General features: G+C 38.3%; 1 long non-coding RNA gene across 1 annotated transcript in view; it reads left to right on the plus strand.

Moving 5' to 3' along the window:
* LOC119263090 overlaps positions 1-18,004 on the plus strand; it is a 51,521-nt gene that overhangs the window by 21,243 nt on the left and 12,274 nt on the right. The gene's annotated exons all lie outside the window — the stretch shown is intronic.

Raw genomic sequence — 18,004 nt, forward strand, 5'->3', positions numbered from 1 at the left:
AGGAAAATTTGCTTTTCCAAGTTATTGGGTTTTGTATTAATCCAATAAAAAAGATTACTCTGGTAAAAACTCAGATTTGCCCAACATGCAGTATTGAAAACCAAAGTGATGCTGAAATAGGAAACTTATGAAATTAGATTGTATTAAATACAAAGGAAAAAATGGAGTTTGAAAAAAGCCAAGTGAAAAATTAATACGTGGGTACTCGAGTACTCAGTTTACCTCCTTTCAAGTCCAGTGAAACTGTAAAATTTAGATTTACAGCATTTTATATGGGACTATAAATCTAACTGTTTTACTCATATTTGTAAATATATACACACACACACACACCTACACACACACACACACACATATGCATACACATATATGTATATATGACCTTGGACCCCCATGTCTACAACTGTTCTGAAGAACTGCTCAGCAGCAACACCACATCATACTGTTACTGTCTGAAATAAAACCCATGTATGTCCATTTTTTTCCCATTTTTATTTTTCTTTTGAGAAAAACTGCCATTTTAGAAACATTTGTTTTCTTTGGAATTCTTGCAGGTCACAAAATATGTTTCTGAAAACTTATAACACTTAAAACAAAGTGAGAAAATTAGTCAAACTAGCTTAATTGGATTTGATGCAGTAGACTGTATGAAATGCCGAATAAAAACTTTCCTCGCTCACCCACCACAAAAATGATTTTTAATGAATTCCTCTGCATTTCCTCTGCGATTAACTGGTCTCTTTATAAAATAAATGTTTATTAACTGTTATGGATACTCAAATTTCAAATTAGTCTGAAAAGCATATTCAAAGAACTGTAGCCTTTCAGTAACACTGACCTTCAGCCCATGTTTCTATGGAATTCTTTTGTAGTAGTGGGCAACATCTCAAGATTAGTCCAGCAAGTCATCTTTTGTAACAGTACAATTTCAAGATGTCGTCAATAGTGAAATGAATGTATAACTCCTAATGTAATTGATCAACCAAGACATGTTTAGGGTCTAAAGTCTGCACTTCTAGCTTTACACTGCAGGTATAAAAGGCTAATATAGCTAATAAATAATGGAGGCTTCAAGGGTGAGCCATGTCTATCAGAACTAGGCCTTCAATTTGGCCATATCTATCAAAACTTGTGAAAGACATTCTATGGTTTATTTAATTAATGTAATAAAATAATAATTTTAATGAATATTTACATTAACACACATTTGATTTTGTAACAGTTGTAACAGGCCACTGTTTTTCATTGCTAATGTCTGACTGAGCCACATTTATGAGGCTACTTCTGGAATATGCAGTCAGTGACATATCTAGGACTTCTTAGAGTGACATTTTTTCTTGCAAAGTTCGTTCCATTCATTGTAGATCAAAACAACATTGGTTGATTGCGTTGTCAGTTGCTAATTATGTAGTGCCTACATGTACATTAGGTCCTCAGTTCAGCTCCTGAAGTCCTAACCAATAGGAGAGCTCACTACAAGATTGGAATCTTTATCATTTTTGGGGTATTTTTGTTGTAATGTTTTGTTTTGAAATATTAAATTAAGTACAATAAATGGCACAGATAATGCATAAAGAGGGAAGTTATGAATTAGATGCATCACACATCATTTATTTTGTTCTCTGAAAGATGTAAGAGTATTACAAATAATTAAATTCTTATTAGGTCAGTAACTGTATTGTACAGGAAAGTAATCAGTGTAACATGTTGCACTCAATTACCCACAATACTGCTTATGATTGTTAAATAGGGACACATTTTCAAAGTCATTCTGCAGGATGGCTACTTCTAGCTTTAGCTGTGTGACATACTTTTGATTTTTATGCAGTATAAGATTTCATAAGTGCATAACTTGCACATATGGGTGTGTATGTGATTGTGCCTTAATGCATGAATGCATACATTCTTGTGTGTGTGTGTGTGTGTGTGTGTGTGTGCGTGTGTGTGTGTGTGTGGGTGTGGGTGTAGTGTAGCGATGTCTCCGGATTGATGGAATGTCTGTTATTGCACTGCAGTGACATCAGCACAGAAACACAGCAGCACAAAGCATCCTGTTGTTCTCTTTTTTTTGGGGGGGGGGTTGAAGAACGAAAGAAGAGAGAGAAGAGATAGATAGAGTTAGAGAGAGAGAGAGAGAGAGAGTGTGTGAGAGATGAAGGGAGAGAGAGGGGTGATAGAGAAAGGAAAAAGATGGAGAGTGAGAGACACAGAGAGAGAGACAGAGACAAAGAAAGAAAAAGTGAAATGAGAGAAGGAGTGAGTGGAGAAAGAAGAGAAAAAAGAGACAGACAAAAAAGAGAAAAAGAACTGAAAAGAGAGAATATATATATGTGTATATATATATATATATATATATATATATATATATATATATATCAACAATGTTGTTGTTATTAGTTGATAACATTTTTTGTTATTAGTTGATGTATTGCTGTTATATATTGTTGATATATTACTGTTGTAATGCTTTGACAATACTGGACCTATACTGGTAATATAGCTACGTTGAACTTGAGAAGGAACACACAGGGGAAAAAGAGTGACAGAGAAGAGAAAAAGAGTGAAAGGAAAGTGAGAGAGAGAGAGAGAGAGAGAGAGAGAAATAGAGAGAGAAATAGAGAGAGAATATGGGGAGATACAGAGAAACAGAGAACTTGGAATGTTACCTCACTGGCAGGGAAGGAGCCTGAGTTGGTGCGCAAGGTTGAGAGATACTGGCTAGATATAGTCGGGCTCACCTCAACACACAGCTTGGGCTCTGGGTCCAATCTCCTTGAGAGGGGCTGGACTTTATTCTTTTCTGGGGTTGCCCATGGTGAGAGGCGGCGGGCAGGTGTGGGCTTTCTCATAGCCCCTCGACTCGGTGCCTGTATGTTGGGGTTTTCTCCGGTGGACAAGAAGGTAGCTTCCCTACGCCTTCGGGTTGGGGAACGGGTCCTGACTGCTGTCTGCGCTTATGCACCGAACAGCAGTTCAGAGTACCCAGCCTTCTTAGAGTCCTTGGGAAGGGGGCTTGAAAGTGCTTCTCCTGGAGACACTATTGTCCTACTGGGGGACTTCAATGCTCACATGGGCAATGACAGTGTGACCTGGAGAGGTGTGATTGGGAGGAATGGCCTCTCTGATCTGAACTCGAGTGGTGTTCAGTTTTTGGACTTCTGTGCAAACCACAGTTTGTCCATCACAAACACCATGTTTGAACACAAGGATGTCCATAAGTGCACATGGCACCAGGACACTGTAGGCCGGAGTTCAATGATTGACTTTGTAGTTGTGTCATCGGACTTGCGGCCATGTGTTTTGGACACTCGGGTAAAGAGAGGAGCTGAGCTGTCAACTGATCACCACCTGGTGGTGAGTTGGATCAGGTGGTGGGGGAAGATGCCGGTCAGACTGGGCAAACCCAAACATATAGTGAGGGTTTGCTGGGAACGTCTGGCAGAAGAACCTGTCAGATTGATCTTCAACTCACATCTCCGTCAGAACTTTGACCAGATATTGGGGGAGGTGGGGGACATTGACTCAGAATGGGCCATATTCCGCTCCTCCATTGTTGAAGCGGCTGACTGTAGCTGTGGCCGCAAGGTATTTGCCTTTTGGGGCGGTAATCCTCAAACCCGGTGGTGGACAGCCCAGGTGAGAGATGCCATCAAGCTGAAGAAGGAGTCCTACCAGGCATGGTTGGCCTGTGGGACACCAGAGGCAGCTGGCAGGTATCGACAGGCCAAGCAATCTGCAGCTTCAGTTGTCGCCAAGGCAAAAACTCGGGTGTAGGAGGAGTTTGGTGAGGCCTTGGAAAGTTACTTTAAGTCGGCTCCGAAAAGATTCTGGCAAACCGTCAGGCGACTCAGAAGGGGAAAGCAGTGTGCCACTAGCACTGTATATAGTGGAGATGGTGTGCTGCTGACTTCGACCTGGCCGTGGATCACTGGACCAACTCTTCACCCTCTCCAGGATTCTGGAGGGCTCATGGGAGTTTGCCCAACCAGTCCACATGTGCTTTGTGGATCTGGAGAAGGCATTCAACTGTGTTCCCCGGGGTATTCTGTGGGAGGTGCTTCGGGACTAGGGGGTACATGGCTCTTTGCTACGAGCCATTCAGGCCCTGTACAAACAAAGCTGGAGCTTGGTTAGCATAGCCGGCAGTAAGTCAGACTCGTTCCCAGTGAGAGTTGGACCCAGGGCTGCCCTTTGTCACCGATTCTGTTTATAATTTTTATGGATAGAATTTCTAGGCGCAGTCAGGGGACAGAGGGTGTCCGGTTTGGTGACCTCAAGGTCACATCGCTGCTGTTTGCAGATGATGTGGTCCTATTGGGGACATCAGGCCGCAAACTTCAGCTTTCGGGTCAGCAGTGATGCGAGCTCTTTACCGGTCTGTTGTGGTAAAGAAAGAGCTGAGCCACAAGGCAAAGCTCTTGATTTACTGGTCGATCTATGTTCCTACCCTCACCTATGGTCATGAGCTTTGGGTAATGACCGGAAGAATAAGATCACGAATACAAGCAGCCAAAATGAGTTTCCTCTGCAGGGTGTCTGGACGCTCCCTTAGAGATGAGAAGTTCGGTCATCCGGGAGGGACTCGGAGTAGAGCCGCTGCTTCTTCAAGTCGAGAGGAGCCAGTTGAGGTGGTTCGGGCATCTGGTTAGGATGCCTCCTGGACGCCTCCCTCGTGAGGTGTCACAGGAAAGTCCACCAGGGAGGAGACCCCGGGGAAGACCCAGGACACGCTGGCATGACTATATTGCCCAGCTGGCCTGGGAGCGCCTCAGAATCCCCCCCGAAGAGCTAGTGGAAATGGCTGGGGAAACGGAGGTCTGGGCCTCATTGCTTAAGATGCTACCCAAACCCCGGAGAAGCTGAAGATGATGGATGGATGGATGGATGGATGGATGGATGGATGGATGGATGGATGGATGGATGGATGGACAGAGAAACAGAAGAGAGCAATGTGATAAAGAAAGAGAGAGAAAATAAATAGGGGAAGAAAATCAAGAGAAAAAGCAAATAAAAAACACAATTTTAAAAAGGGGCCACAGAGATTGATAGTGTGTGTGTGTGGGTGGGTGTGAGAGAAAGAGAGATAGATTGAGAGAGTGTGTAAGAGAGAGAGGAGTGAGGGTGATAGAAGAATGTAGCAGGGAACATTTATGAAATGAGATTTTTCTCTGGTGTGTGTGTTTTAGTTTTTTTCTGTGGATTTGTGTTTTCACTTTCAGTTTAATCAAAGCAGATTGTGTTTATTGTAATACTTTTTTTAAATCTGACCCTCAGACAGTCCACACCAATGCAGTATCAGTAATGAGTCACGTTTGTGATGTCAGGGTTTGTTAAAGTCACTGTTACTCTTCCATTCAGTGATTACACTGTTCTGATTGAGCCTGAACCCCTGAAAATGAGGCTGGCTGTATGTGTTTAAACTGTATTGAAACTGAAAATGTGTTATGATTGTATTCAGATGGTCTCCTGTGTTATAAGCATATACATTCTTTTATCACACTGTTCTTGTGGTAAGTATACAGTAAAGAAGATGGATAATAAAAGTAAAATAAGAGAGAGAAAGATGGTTTGGGGTTTAGGGTTTAAGGCTTAGATGATGGATTTGGGTTTAGATATTGATGGATTTAGTTTGGACTTTGGAGTAGTTTTGGAATCTGGAGTTTTACCTTTTTAATTTAAAAGGTTTGGATCTTATATTTTGTGGTTTGTTTTTGAGATCTAGCGCTTGAGTTTTGGGGTTTAGACTTTGAGTTTGGTAGTTTGAGCTACTGGATTTAAACTTTGGGGTTTGTGCCATGTGGGTTCAGATGTTGTGCTTTAGGTTATGTGCTTTGGGGTTTGAGGTTTAGTCTTTAGTGTCTGTGCTCTAAGATTTAGGCTTTGGTTTTGTGATCTCTGATTTGGGGAATAAGGTCAATGCTTTGGCATGTAGGGTTCGGCTTTGAGCTATTGGATTTCGATTTTGGGGTTCATGCCTCAGGGCGTAAAAGTTGGACATCAGGGTTTAGGGTTTGCACTCTGGGGAATGTGCTTTAGGGTTTAGGCTTTGGGACTTATTCTTTAAGATATAAGATTAAGTCTGGCTTTGGAATTTGTGATTTGGAAATTATAGGGCATGCTTTATGGTTTAGGGTTTAGCTCTGGATTTTGGGCTTTAGGTTTCGGAGAGTGGGTTTTGGAGTTGTGGGTTTAGCACTAGGCTTAAGAGCTTTGGCTTTGGACTTTAGGTTTAGCTTTGGGGTTTGTGTGTTGGCTTTGGGATTTAGCATTTAAGCTTTAGTGTTTACAGTTTGACTTTAGGGTTTAGAGTTTGACTTCTGGGCTCAGGGTTTGTATTTTAGAGTTTGTGCTTTGGGGTTTAAGGTTTGTATTTTGGAGTTTATGCTTTGGAGTATAGGGTCTGTAATTTGGACAGTATTCTTTGGGTATTAGGGTTTGTATTTTGGAGCTTATGCTTTGGGGTTTACAGTTTGTTTTGGGGTTTGTGGTTTAGGGTTTAAAGATAGAGATTTGTGGTTTAGGCTTTAAAGATAGGGATTTCTGCTTTATGGTTTAGGGTTTAGAGATAGGCATTTGTGCTTTGTGGTTTAGGGTTTAGAGATAGGCATGCTTTGTGGTTTAGAGATAGACATTTGTGCTTTGTGGTTTAGGGTTTAGAGATAGGCATTTGTGCTTTGTGGTTTAGGGTTTAGAGATAGGTATCTGTGCTTTGTGGTTTAGGGTTTAGAGCTAGGCATTTGTGCTTTGTGGTTTAGGGTTTTTATTTTGTTGTTTTTTGGGGTTTACTTCATTCAGTGATAAGACAAAGTGTTTGTGATCAATCAAACCAAAACAAAGAGAGAGAGAGACACATAGAAACATGAAAAGTTTTTTTTTCTTCTTTTTTTCAGCAAGACAGACAGAGGCTCTTTGTAGACTTTGATAAATGAGATTTTGTAAATCTAAAAGAGAAACAGCCTGGAGATTATATGGTCTGAAAGGAAAGATTAAATAAAACACAGCAATGAAAAGATGACTAAAAGTTCAGTGGATGCCAAGTTAAGGAGCTTGTGTTTGTATGCGTCTAATGAAACGTCAACCTCTACACACATGAACAGACATTAGTTTTGCTTTGTTCATCAATCTGTATGTTTTAGATTTTTACAGCTGCCTGCCAATTATTTTAAACCTATACTGATGCATAACACTAGCATGCTACAGTTGTAACATGCATGTATTTGTAACCAGATTGGTGTTATATTATTGAAAACACTGAATAGTGGTGTATAAGACATTAACCCACAGGAAACACGCTTAGAAAGCAGGAAAAAAGAGAAGGAAGAGAAGAGAGGAGAGGAGAGAGTGAGGGGGTCAAACTCATCCTGTAATTAGCAGCTCAGTGGGCAGAGATGCTGGACAATGAGGGCAGTGTTTACACCCAGAGCTTTATGACCACAGGACAATGCACAATCAGCTCAGACTGACCCCAACTGCTGGGCTGACCATTAACCAGCCTGCCCTCCTCTCTCTCTCTCTCGCTCTCTCTCTCTCTGCTTCACTCGTCCTTTCCTTCCATCTCTCTCACTCGCCCTGAGGCCCTCAGGCCCACTCCAGCGCCATCTATCCCACAATCCTTTTCATCAGAAATGCCTCGACATTTGGGCTTCAGGGGTTACGAGTCTGTCTGGAGATTGGCTTTGTAGATCCCAGCAGGGTGGGGCAGGGGGTAGGGGGTACAGGAAAAGTGAGAGAATGCAGGATGGAGAAAGACAAGTGAAAAGAGGGAGGATGTAGAAGAAAGAAGCACTGTAAAAAAATATTTTCTAAAGATGCAGTTTAACTAAGATTTTAATTAAGTCAAATGGATTATTTGATTTAATTGGATCTGTTCAAGGCAAATGCACACTTCAAATCAATGTTTTCTATTTTTTTTTAACAGAGAATTAAAGCAGAAAAGAAAGACGAGAAGAGTTTTGGAGGGAGAGGGAAAGGAGAGCTGTAGAGTTTGGGGGGAGAAGAGGGAAGTGGCTCATTATGGTGGGAACTAGTGGACGATTTTAACCTGATTAAGATGAATGATTAAATTATAACGCAGGAGCGCAGAGAGGCTAGTTTAGAGTGGGGATTTTCAGCCTAGGGGGCCGATGGCGAAGGGGGGATACCTCCACAGATCAGATGACAGCCAAGCCACCTTCAGTTAGCATACTGTCGTATTCACATCGGAACTCTTCTCAGCGCTGTTGTTGTTGTTTTCAGATGAAAGTGTTTTAATTCATCTGAATTTGTTCTTCCACTTGGTGGCCTGACATGTATAAGAACATGCAGTGGTAATTATTGCCAGGATTACAAAGCATTTAACCTAAAAAGTCTTCATTTTATTGTAAAATAAAATCTTAAGATACACAGAGTAAATTACTGTGAAACTGATGTTGAGCTGTACAGCACAGCATTGTGGGATATAACAGCAACAGAGCTAAAGAGGTGTAGACATTTTAATAAATACATTTTCAGTGTTTGCATTATGATGATTTATGTTTTGGTTTTAAAGACTTGAAAGTCTGGATTTTTTAAAATGTTATAATGTTGATGTGTTGACAAAAATGTTACGGTTTTTACAGGTACTGCCAGTAAATCAGTTTTTAATTAAGTTAATTAAACTTAAATTATTGTAAAATATGCATTTGGATTTTAAAATGCATGTCTGGATATCATGCACAAAACACAGTGAATAAATAAGTAATACATTTGTTGTAAATAAATTAATTTAAGTAGTGTGTTTATAGACCTGCTTAAATTAAAAGTAACTTTTTATATGTTTACATTTACATTAAATTATGGCTACTGGGTTACATTTCTTTAAATTACAGCTTATTACTGTACAGCAGAATACCGCTACATATCAGGAATCTTGCGGGACAGGCGATTGTTGAATCTCAACATAAAAACATCTATTTTACTGTTGTATAGTGTTAGTAGGGCAAATTACTATAAAAGTAATGCAACTAATTGCAAGTAATTTACTGTAATTTTTCACTGTTTTGGAATCTGAATTAATTGATTATAAGTGCCCCCTATGATTGATAACCCTGTGGTATGAAGAACCCCCATATGGAGATAAGAACTGTAAAAAATGTAACAGTAAATAACAGTAAAATACAGTAAAATAAAGCAACTGTATACTTCACAGTCACCTGCACCACAAGATTACTATGTTCTATTGTGTTCTACTGTACAGAAATAAGCTACAATTTAAATACAGTAATTACAGTAATTTTTACATTACAACTGTAAAAGGAATGTTCAGTAGCTCAGCAACCACACCATATATACATATATATAGCAAATGCCTGTTACCCTTTATATTGTGACTAAATTTCATGATGAATAGATGAAAAGAAATGACCTAAAAAGACTTGGAAAAATATCTGGTTCCATTGACTTACATGAAAATTAAAGTAGGTTTTTTTCTTCTCCTGTAAAGTTACTATTTTGGAGATACAAGGTTTTCTTCTGACAACAGCAATATATATATGGATCTGTTCATATATATATATATATATATATATATATATATATATATATATATATATATATTGTGTGGTTGTTTTATTTTTTTTAGAATGTAAGTATACATTTTATAGATACTTTAACTTTGTACAGACATGGCCAAAAACTTGTATCTACCTATAAACATTTTTGTCAATAAAATCAGTGTTCCAGCAAATCAACAACAAAACACAATAAATAATGAAATTAAAAATTAAGGCATAAAACTTTTAAAGTTGTCAAAACAGTAGTACAGTGCAAAGTCAGTCTCATATTATTATTCCAGAAAATATGTGTTTTGCTATAAAATGATGAAGACAATATTTTACATAGATTAAACAGCATAGATTGTTTTTAAGCACTACCACTGAATACTGATATTCTATAATGTATTATTATTATTATTATTATTATTATTATTATTATTATTATTATTGTAACTGTAAGTAAAAGACTTGAACTTGTTGCTATTTCATTTTAATTGGTTTAGTTGAATCAACAGAGCCTTTTTGTTTTGGATGATTAGAATGGGCCATTGTGGGATATACAATACAATATAAAACTCTGACTATTGTTACTGTGCTCCTTCTGACTGTTAAGCCATATTATCAGTGATCAGTCTAATGGGTGGCTATTAGTCCAGTAAGTGGCCATCAATCCAATAGCATTTCCTCATCAGCTGTAGCCCAGTGTCATGACCAGAATTTCATTTTAGGGGGCCTTGTTACCAGCTGAGGGGACCGGTTAGCATATGTTACTACTCAGATACATCACTGTATGACTGACAGCCACAAACAAGCCTACTTCATTGCACTTTCTGTAACCAGACAGAAAAAAATGAAGTTTTAAATGCAACAGCCAATTGCTGACTTCACATTTAACTACCTAGTTATTCTAACAACTGACAACACACAACTGCAGATAAAGGCTAACTAACCAGAGGCCTAGTGGCAAATATGTCACCAGCAGTGGACTTTTCAGAAGCAGTTGTCCCTACTTGAAGATAACCTGAACTAATCAAATCCATTTTTTGTATGCAAAAATTTCTGAAAAGGTGTTTTTATATATTGATATTAAAAATATATTGATATTAAACAGCACTGTGTAATGGTAGCTGTCTATTCTTCTATGTCCACTGCCTCGAAAGCAAAGTAGCCATCTTCAGATGCAGTAGACTAAATAGCATAAGGTGCCCGAGAGACTGCTGCTTTTAATTTTCATTTCATAAACGGCTGAAGCTCAGCCACTTATGAAAGAGGTGCAGCAGCTCAGCTAAACAGGCTAGCATCAGTGTGGTTTGCACTGTTTGGATGTCACATTATCTCTGCTTATTTGCAGCATATCAGTATAACAATTACAACAGAACTCATACCTGAAGAACAGTTTCAACCAATAAACAGAATGAATCGATATATTGTTCAATTCTACAAGCAATGATCCAAAACTTCACACAGCCACTCTAGGGAATTTATCATTTCTTCAGCCATGAGGCACAAAACCTGCATCCTTCCTCTGCATTCGCCACAGTCACATCCTGCTTTTTTTCACTGAGAAGCTCGGAATAACTGGAAACAAGAATGTGTGCTCTATAGATGAGTCACACGTGTGATATCAGCAGGGTTATTAATGTATAACTGCACTCTGTGAATCAGAGACATGTGATGTCAACCGTGTGCCTCCAAACTTTTCATTCAGCTCACATTTCAACACAGAAACATCAAGGTGTGTTATAACATATCACTATACTGCAATTATTGGAATGAGCTACAATTATGTATTTCTTATTAAAAGAAACATCATCATTATGGAAAGTGCTGATGGGGAGCTGGTGGCTTTCAATGTTAACAATATTAGCTCAAAGCTAGGACAAAACTCCAGACCAATATGATTTATTGATTTTTGGTCTGTTTCTAACTCATATGGTCACCAAACATCCATTGGTGAAATATCCATAGATCTAAAGGGACATGGTGGAATCACTTAGGAGAAGTCAACTGGAACTGTAGCCAAGTTAGTTTTTATCGCACAAAAGTCTTGCAATTGGGCATCTTGACCTCCCATTACTGAACATGTGATTTATATGGCATATCTTTGCATTTTTCAGGCTTTGTGTTAGTACTCAATTAGCAGATTAATTAAAAGATTAATTAAAAGAAATTAAAATATTTTTCATTGTTTGCTTTTTGTACCAAAAATGGTCAGAATTCCTTTATATAACCATTTTCCAACCTTTGTTTATCCCTTAGATTTAACAGGTTGCTTTTGTTACTGTGCCTTTAATGGATATGTAAATGGCCTCGATTTTGATTGGCTGCACTTTATTCTGCCTCATTCAAAAATCTAAAACAGTGGTCAAAACTTTAATGTGAATGGATGGGGCTAAAGTGCTAAATGCTGAGAGGGTGGATATTGAAACAATGGATTAAAACAAGCTGGCAGCTTAGTTTCCTTATATAGACTGAGCTGCGAATGGTATGTTTTTATTTGTTGTACAAGATACAACAGCAGGTATAAATTTAACTCATATACAAACTTAGCAAGGTCACCTAAAACTACTACTAATTTATTAATTCTAACCAAACCTGGTAGCAGTCACTCTAGGTAGCGTGAAATGCTAATGCTAGTGAAACTCAGTTATCAACTTTGTGTATAAAAATCAAGGTAAATAATAACCCTCATACAAACACTCAAAATCACGTAAGTTTAATAAAAACTTAAGATAAATGCATGGGCCATTATAACTGTCATAGAATTAGATCAGCTGACCCTAGATATTCTCCAAGGTAATAAATCCCAGCAATGCAGTGATCCAAAGGAAAATCAGAATCAATTAGACCATAGCCATTCAGTAAATGTGCTGAGATTAGATTTGGTCCCATCATTTAATCAGAAGAGAAAATAAGATGGATTCTTACCCTCGAGGGCTACTTTTCCCATGTTGCCCAATATGAACTGTGTTATAATGGCATAAAAAGGGTTAAAATGAGTGAAGCAAAAACATTAATGTAATATATTTGTTGAACGTTGTATTTACTGCATCTTGATGGAAGCGACTGAATGTGCTCTTTACCATCAAACAGGGACACACTAAAGTGTGGGTGTTACTCTGGAATGTGTTAGTCTGTAGAGTCATCTACTGGTTGATGGCGAAAACAGCAGCCTGTCTAATAGACCAACCGCTATCTTATTGCTCCAGTTTACAAAGAGTCACAGTGTTTACGGATATTTTTCTGGTCTCTGTAGTTTAGTCTGATGTATTTCCTCAGTAGAGGCAGGGCTGTAATGCTTGTTAAGCAGGAATATTTCAAAATATCTACATAGTTAGATGCTTACAATGTGAGCAAGGTCATTCTGAATGGTTTTGTGTGAAATGCTAGAGACACTTACTAAAGAAACTAACAGTCTAGAGAGTCTTATAGAATCTTAACTGTAGTGGTGATGAGGCCAAACATCATTTGGACTTTTATTATAAACCCTCAGGCCTTTGTATAGTCTTGTAATTTAAATGTAGTTTTAAGTAGAAACTCCACCTGAAAGCAAAAATGATCACTATTTTTTATCACGTTAGTTCCTGTCTATTGTAGGGTGAGCCAGAATGATTTGAATACTCAAATAGTTCATGTAGTTGATATTTGCTTCTATATTTAGTATTTAGAAGATTTGTCTTTTTTTGGTTAATGCGGGCTTCCTGAAGTGGGACCACAATCGGTCATGAAAACAGGGGCCCATGCAGGCAGCCCAGAGTAAGTCCTGATATGAGCGCTTAATCTGGGCTACCCATAGTGGGGCCCAGTCAAGTTTGGAAACTGGGGGAACATGTGGGGCCCCATGTTAGGCACCCATGCTAGTGGCCCATACTAAACCCTGATATCAAGGCTTTGGGTGGGCTGCCACCATGGGGCCCTAACCATCAGTTTTACAACTGACTGGTTCCCCATTATGAGCAGCCTGTGGTGGGTCCAATCTTTAACCCACAGTGGTCCCACACTGGAGCCACATGGGCATGTTTGCAGGGTAGCTAGTTAACAAAACTTGAATGCATTCTTGCACTAGCATTAGGTACATGATGGTGATAGTCCTAAAGTTCCTTAGGAGAATTAGCATTAGACAAAAATGAGAGAAACGGTACTGGAAAAATGAGAGTTCAGCTGCAGATGAACATTAGTATTATTATCTTGGCAAATCTGAGCACAATGTACGACATTCAGATCTCTAGTAAAACTGAAGAGGAGACAAGTGTGAGATTACTGGGCTCGTTTCCTCAGGAAATACATCAGAGCAGCAGGACACGTCAGCTAAATTCTCTTTTGTCCTTCAATCAGATTTCATTGTAGTCTAGGAGAAACTACTGAGGTATTGAGGAGGTTTCTTTTTCTTTTTATTTTTCTTTGGGAATCAGCCAGTCGCTGGATGAGCACTATTTAATTAAAAAACCAATGAAGTTATAAAACTAAGCCAAGTGCATATTTCATGTCTGAACCGAAGGTCATGAAAATGCAATTAACAAATGCATAATAAATAATATTTACTCGCTTTTGCTTATGCTTAAATACAAGTGTAGATCACAGCCATAATCACTAAAGCACTATTAATGTTGCACTACTTACAGTCTATTGCAGTACTGATTACACTGTTTAAGAATGTGTCTGCATGTGTGTGTGTGTGTGTGTGTGTGTGTGTGTGTGTGTGTATGGCAGGGGTCAAAGTAAAGTCTAATTATGATACAGTGACCATAAGGGATGCCAATTGTAAACAGACTGTAACTGCAGTCACACACTTTGACCACAAGGTGGTTGTCTTGCCCTGAACACATTTTATGCCTTTTCAGCTTTTCCCATTCAGCTTGGAATGAAACAGCCAGGTGTGACTCCAACAAGTAAACTAAAAGGTTGAACTTCACCCTGATCAAGACATCTGAGCTTTAGTTATTCTTTTGCCACTAACTGCTGGCTATTAATCCATTTATTAATTTCATTTTAGTTAGTTGGAAAGATAAAATGCCATAATCTACATGAGATAACCACAATTACAAACAATAAAGCCATAAAATTCAGTCTTAAATTAACCAGAACAAGTATATTTTTATCAGAATTTGACAGCAACATTCCTACTATTATCAGTGGTCTGGACCAGCTATAACGCTTCAACACAGATAAGTAAAATGAGCAGGAGCCAGGAAATGTCACAAGCAAGACTCACATAGCAATGTAAACTCAACTTTGGGCAAAAATGTTTTTTTACAGTCTTTGCATAGTGGAGCGGTCACTTCAGGGTGTTCCAAGGCAATGTAGTACCTAAATAAAACTTTACCAATATTTTGCATTATCAACATTACATATGTAGATTTAGTGGTCATTTTGAATAATGAATAAAATTATATTTGCATTGTAGACATTGTGCCACCATCTCTAAGTTTCTCTTCAGTGAATCATTTCATCATCAGATCCCTCTGAAATACTCTGTGTGTCTCAATGAGTAAATTTTAAAGAAATGTTGAATTATGGTTGGAATTCTCCTTTAACCCCTTAACAATCCAGGTTGATTTCATACAAAGGCTTATTAGTGAGTAACTACAGGGACTTCAATGCAAACTAATATAGGCTTTCTTAGGTTATAGGAGTGTGTAATAAAACTTTGTCAGTGTCAGCGGACCCATGGCTTGTTAAAGGATTGAATAAATATATGAAATAAGAAGAAATACTGAATCATCCAGAATCCTTTATAGTATAAATATTTATTTTCTTAATATACATCAGAAGGTGGACAGAAGGAAATAAAGTGCATTTTAGGAGTTTTAAGCTTTCAAGTAAATGTTCCTTCCAGTCCAATCCAGTCATGCTGACTGAAGGTATGTTGGGCTTTCCATCATGCTGAGGTTGTAACGGGTTAAACTCGAGCAGGAAGACGGAGAGATACAAGTCAAAATATATGAGAGACAAAAAATATCCAGAAAGCAAGAAAAGGAATCAAGAATCTTCATATCACACGGCTGTGTATTGTATACTCTCATATTTACAGGTGTCACTTGTTCATAGCACTTATAATAGTTATACTGATGTCTTACAAAAGAAGCAGCCCGATTATCAGCCACTGTGTGCGTTGTGTGTGTATGTGTGTGAAAGCAGGCTTTGAAACGAGTGCATCTGTGCAGGGGAGGAACTCAGAAGGAAAAATAATAGTAGTAATTATATGCAATTCAGCCCTGCAAAGTCTTTACAAATGACAATAGCTTATTATACACAATACTGCGCAAAGGTCAAGCGCTACCTTTCATTTAGTCTATTCATAGTCAGTATCAGACTTTTCAGTGTTTAGTGTGTTAGAAGTTGGTTGCATTTTCCACTTCAGATTGTCCAAGTACACCAAAACACATTCAGTGATGTTGAGGTCTGGACTCTGGGGTGACCAATCTGTTGTTCCGAGAACACCAGCAGCTTCTTTATTCGACTATTATATTTTTTATTTTTTGTCTCTTTCCTTTTCTCAGTAATAGTGTCTTGACAGCTACACATCCTTTCAGACTCAAAGTGTTGAGTTGTCTCAAGATCTGAGGCAAGAGTGGAGCTCGATTTTCTCCTCTCTCTCAATAATGGAAGCTTTAAGCACTTTCATATGATGGTGACCGTTTTGGGGGACTATAAGGTTTTTCTGTATCTTTTAATATCTTTTGAGCATCAGTTTTTTCACTTATTTTCTTTTGACGCTTGCTTTTTTATACAAGTGAATCACCTTATATCTAATCTCCTCAGAAATATCTCCTGAAAGATTAATAACTTGTACTTATAGACATTTTGACTGGAAAATAAATGAAATGAATGTCTCTGACTTTTGCACAGCATTGCATATCTCACATTCTCTCGTTTTCTCTAATATACACACATAAACAAGATCATTCAGGTAAAGGGAAAAACGTTTAACCCTTTGTGGTAGAGATGGCACTAATCTGATACCAGGTATCGCTATTGAGCCGATATCAGCAGAAAACTGGTAATAGCAGGGAAAGAAATTAATCTGATTCAATCCTGTAACAAATTAAATTGCACACACACACACATACTGTGTGGTGTCATCTTGTTAGCTGTGTGTTTCTTGCTTTTCTTACTTCAATATTACAGATTGGTATAATTTTATTAAATATTACAGTTTGGAATAATTTCCTATGATAAAAATTCATGTTCAACACTGACTTATACAGAGTAGAAATGTCATTAACTAGACACTGAAAAGTTAACTGATGCTTTATTTACAATTTAAAGTATTTTGAGTTATGAAAAAAAGTTGTTAAATTATAAACTGTAGTAATCCATTTATAGTCATTTTTTCACCATTTATAGTTTTTTTGTCTTTAATAGTAGAATGTTTTATAATGTTCTTGGATATCTGGATATTTGTTTAATTCTTGATCATACAGCATTCTGAATTACTATGGAATCATTTACAGCATCATAAAAAATCATAATTTTTGCAGCTTTCTGCAAATTGTACACTGTAAAAAAGGCTACATTGTGCAAACAACGCAAAAGTGGCTTGATGGGCTGATTAACCACCTTGCTTCCTAGCTGGGTTTACCTAATAGATTCTACAGTTACACAGAAAAATGAAACATTTTTTCTTGAGAGTGAAAATATGTGCAAAAAAAAAAACGCCTGCAAGCATTCATGCTAAAACATTAGAATTAGCTGCATTAAACATTTTAGAGCACCAAGTTAGAACTTAGAAGTTTTTATCACTCACATAATGTGTCATAATCAATGCATTTATTGATTTCGTCATTTATGTATACACTATATTGCCAGAAGTATTCACTCACCCATCCAAATAATTGAATTCAGGTGTTCCAATCACTTCCATGGCCACAGGTGTATAAAACCAAGCACCTAGGCCTGCAGACTGCTTCTACAAACATTAGTGAGCAGAGGTTGCCAACTTTCTGCAGAGTCAATTGCTACCTCCAAACTTCATGTGGCCTTCAGATTAGCTCAAGAACAGCATAGGCAGAGCAGCTGCATCCAAGCCTTACATCACTAAGCGCAATGCAAAGCGTTGAATACAGTGGTGTAAAGTGCCGCCTCTGGACTATAGAGCAGTTTAGACATCTTCTCTGGAGTGATGAATCACGCTTTTCGGTCTGGCAATCCTATGGAGGAGTCTGGGTTTTCGGTTGCTAAGAGAACGGCAATTATCTGACTGCATTGTGCCAAGTGTAAAGTTTGGTGGAGGGGGGTTATTGTGTGGGGTTGTTTTTCAGGAGTTGGGTTCGTCCCCTTAGTTCCAGTGAAAGGAACTCTTAAAGCTTCAGCAGACCAAGAGATTTTGGACAATTTCATGCTCCCAACTTTGTGAGAACAGTTCGGGGACGTCCCCTTCCTGTTCCTACGTGACTGCACACCAGTGCACAAAGCAGGTCTATAAACACATGGATGACTGAGATTGGTGTGTAAGAACTTGACTGGCCTGCACAGAGTCCTGACCTCAACCC

The sequence above is a fragment of the Pygocentrus nattereri genome, chromosome 1 (genome assembly GCF_015220715.1).
Source record: "Pygocentrus nattereri isolate fPygNat1 chromosome 1, fPygNat1.pri, whole genome shotgun sequence".
Taxonomy (NCBI): domain Eukaryota; kingdom Metazoa; phylum Chordata; class Actinopteri; order Characiformes; family Serrasalmidae; genus Pygocentrus; species Pygocentrus nattereri.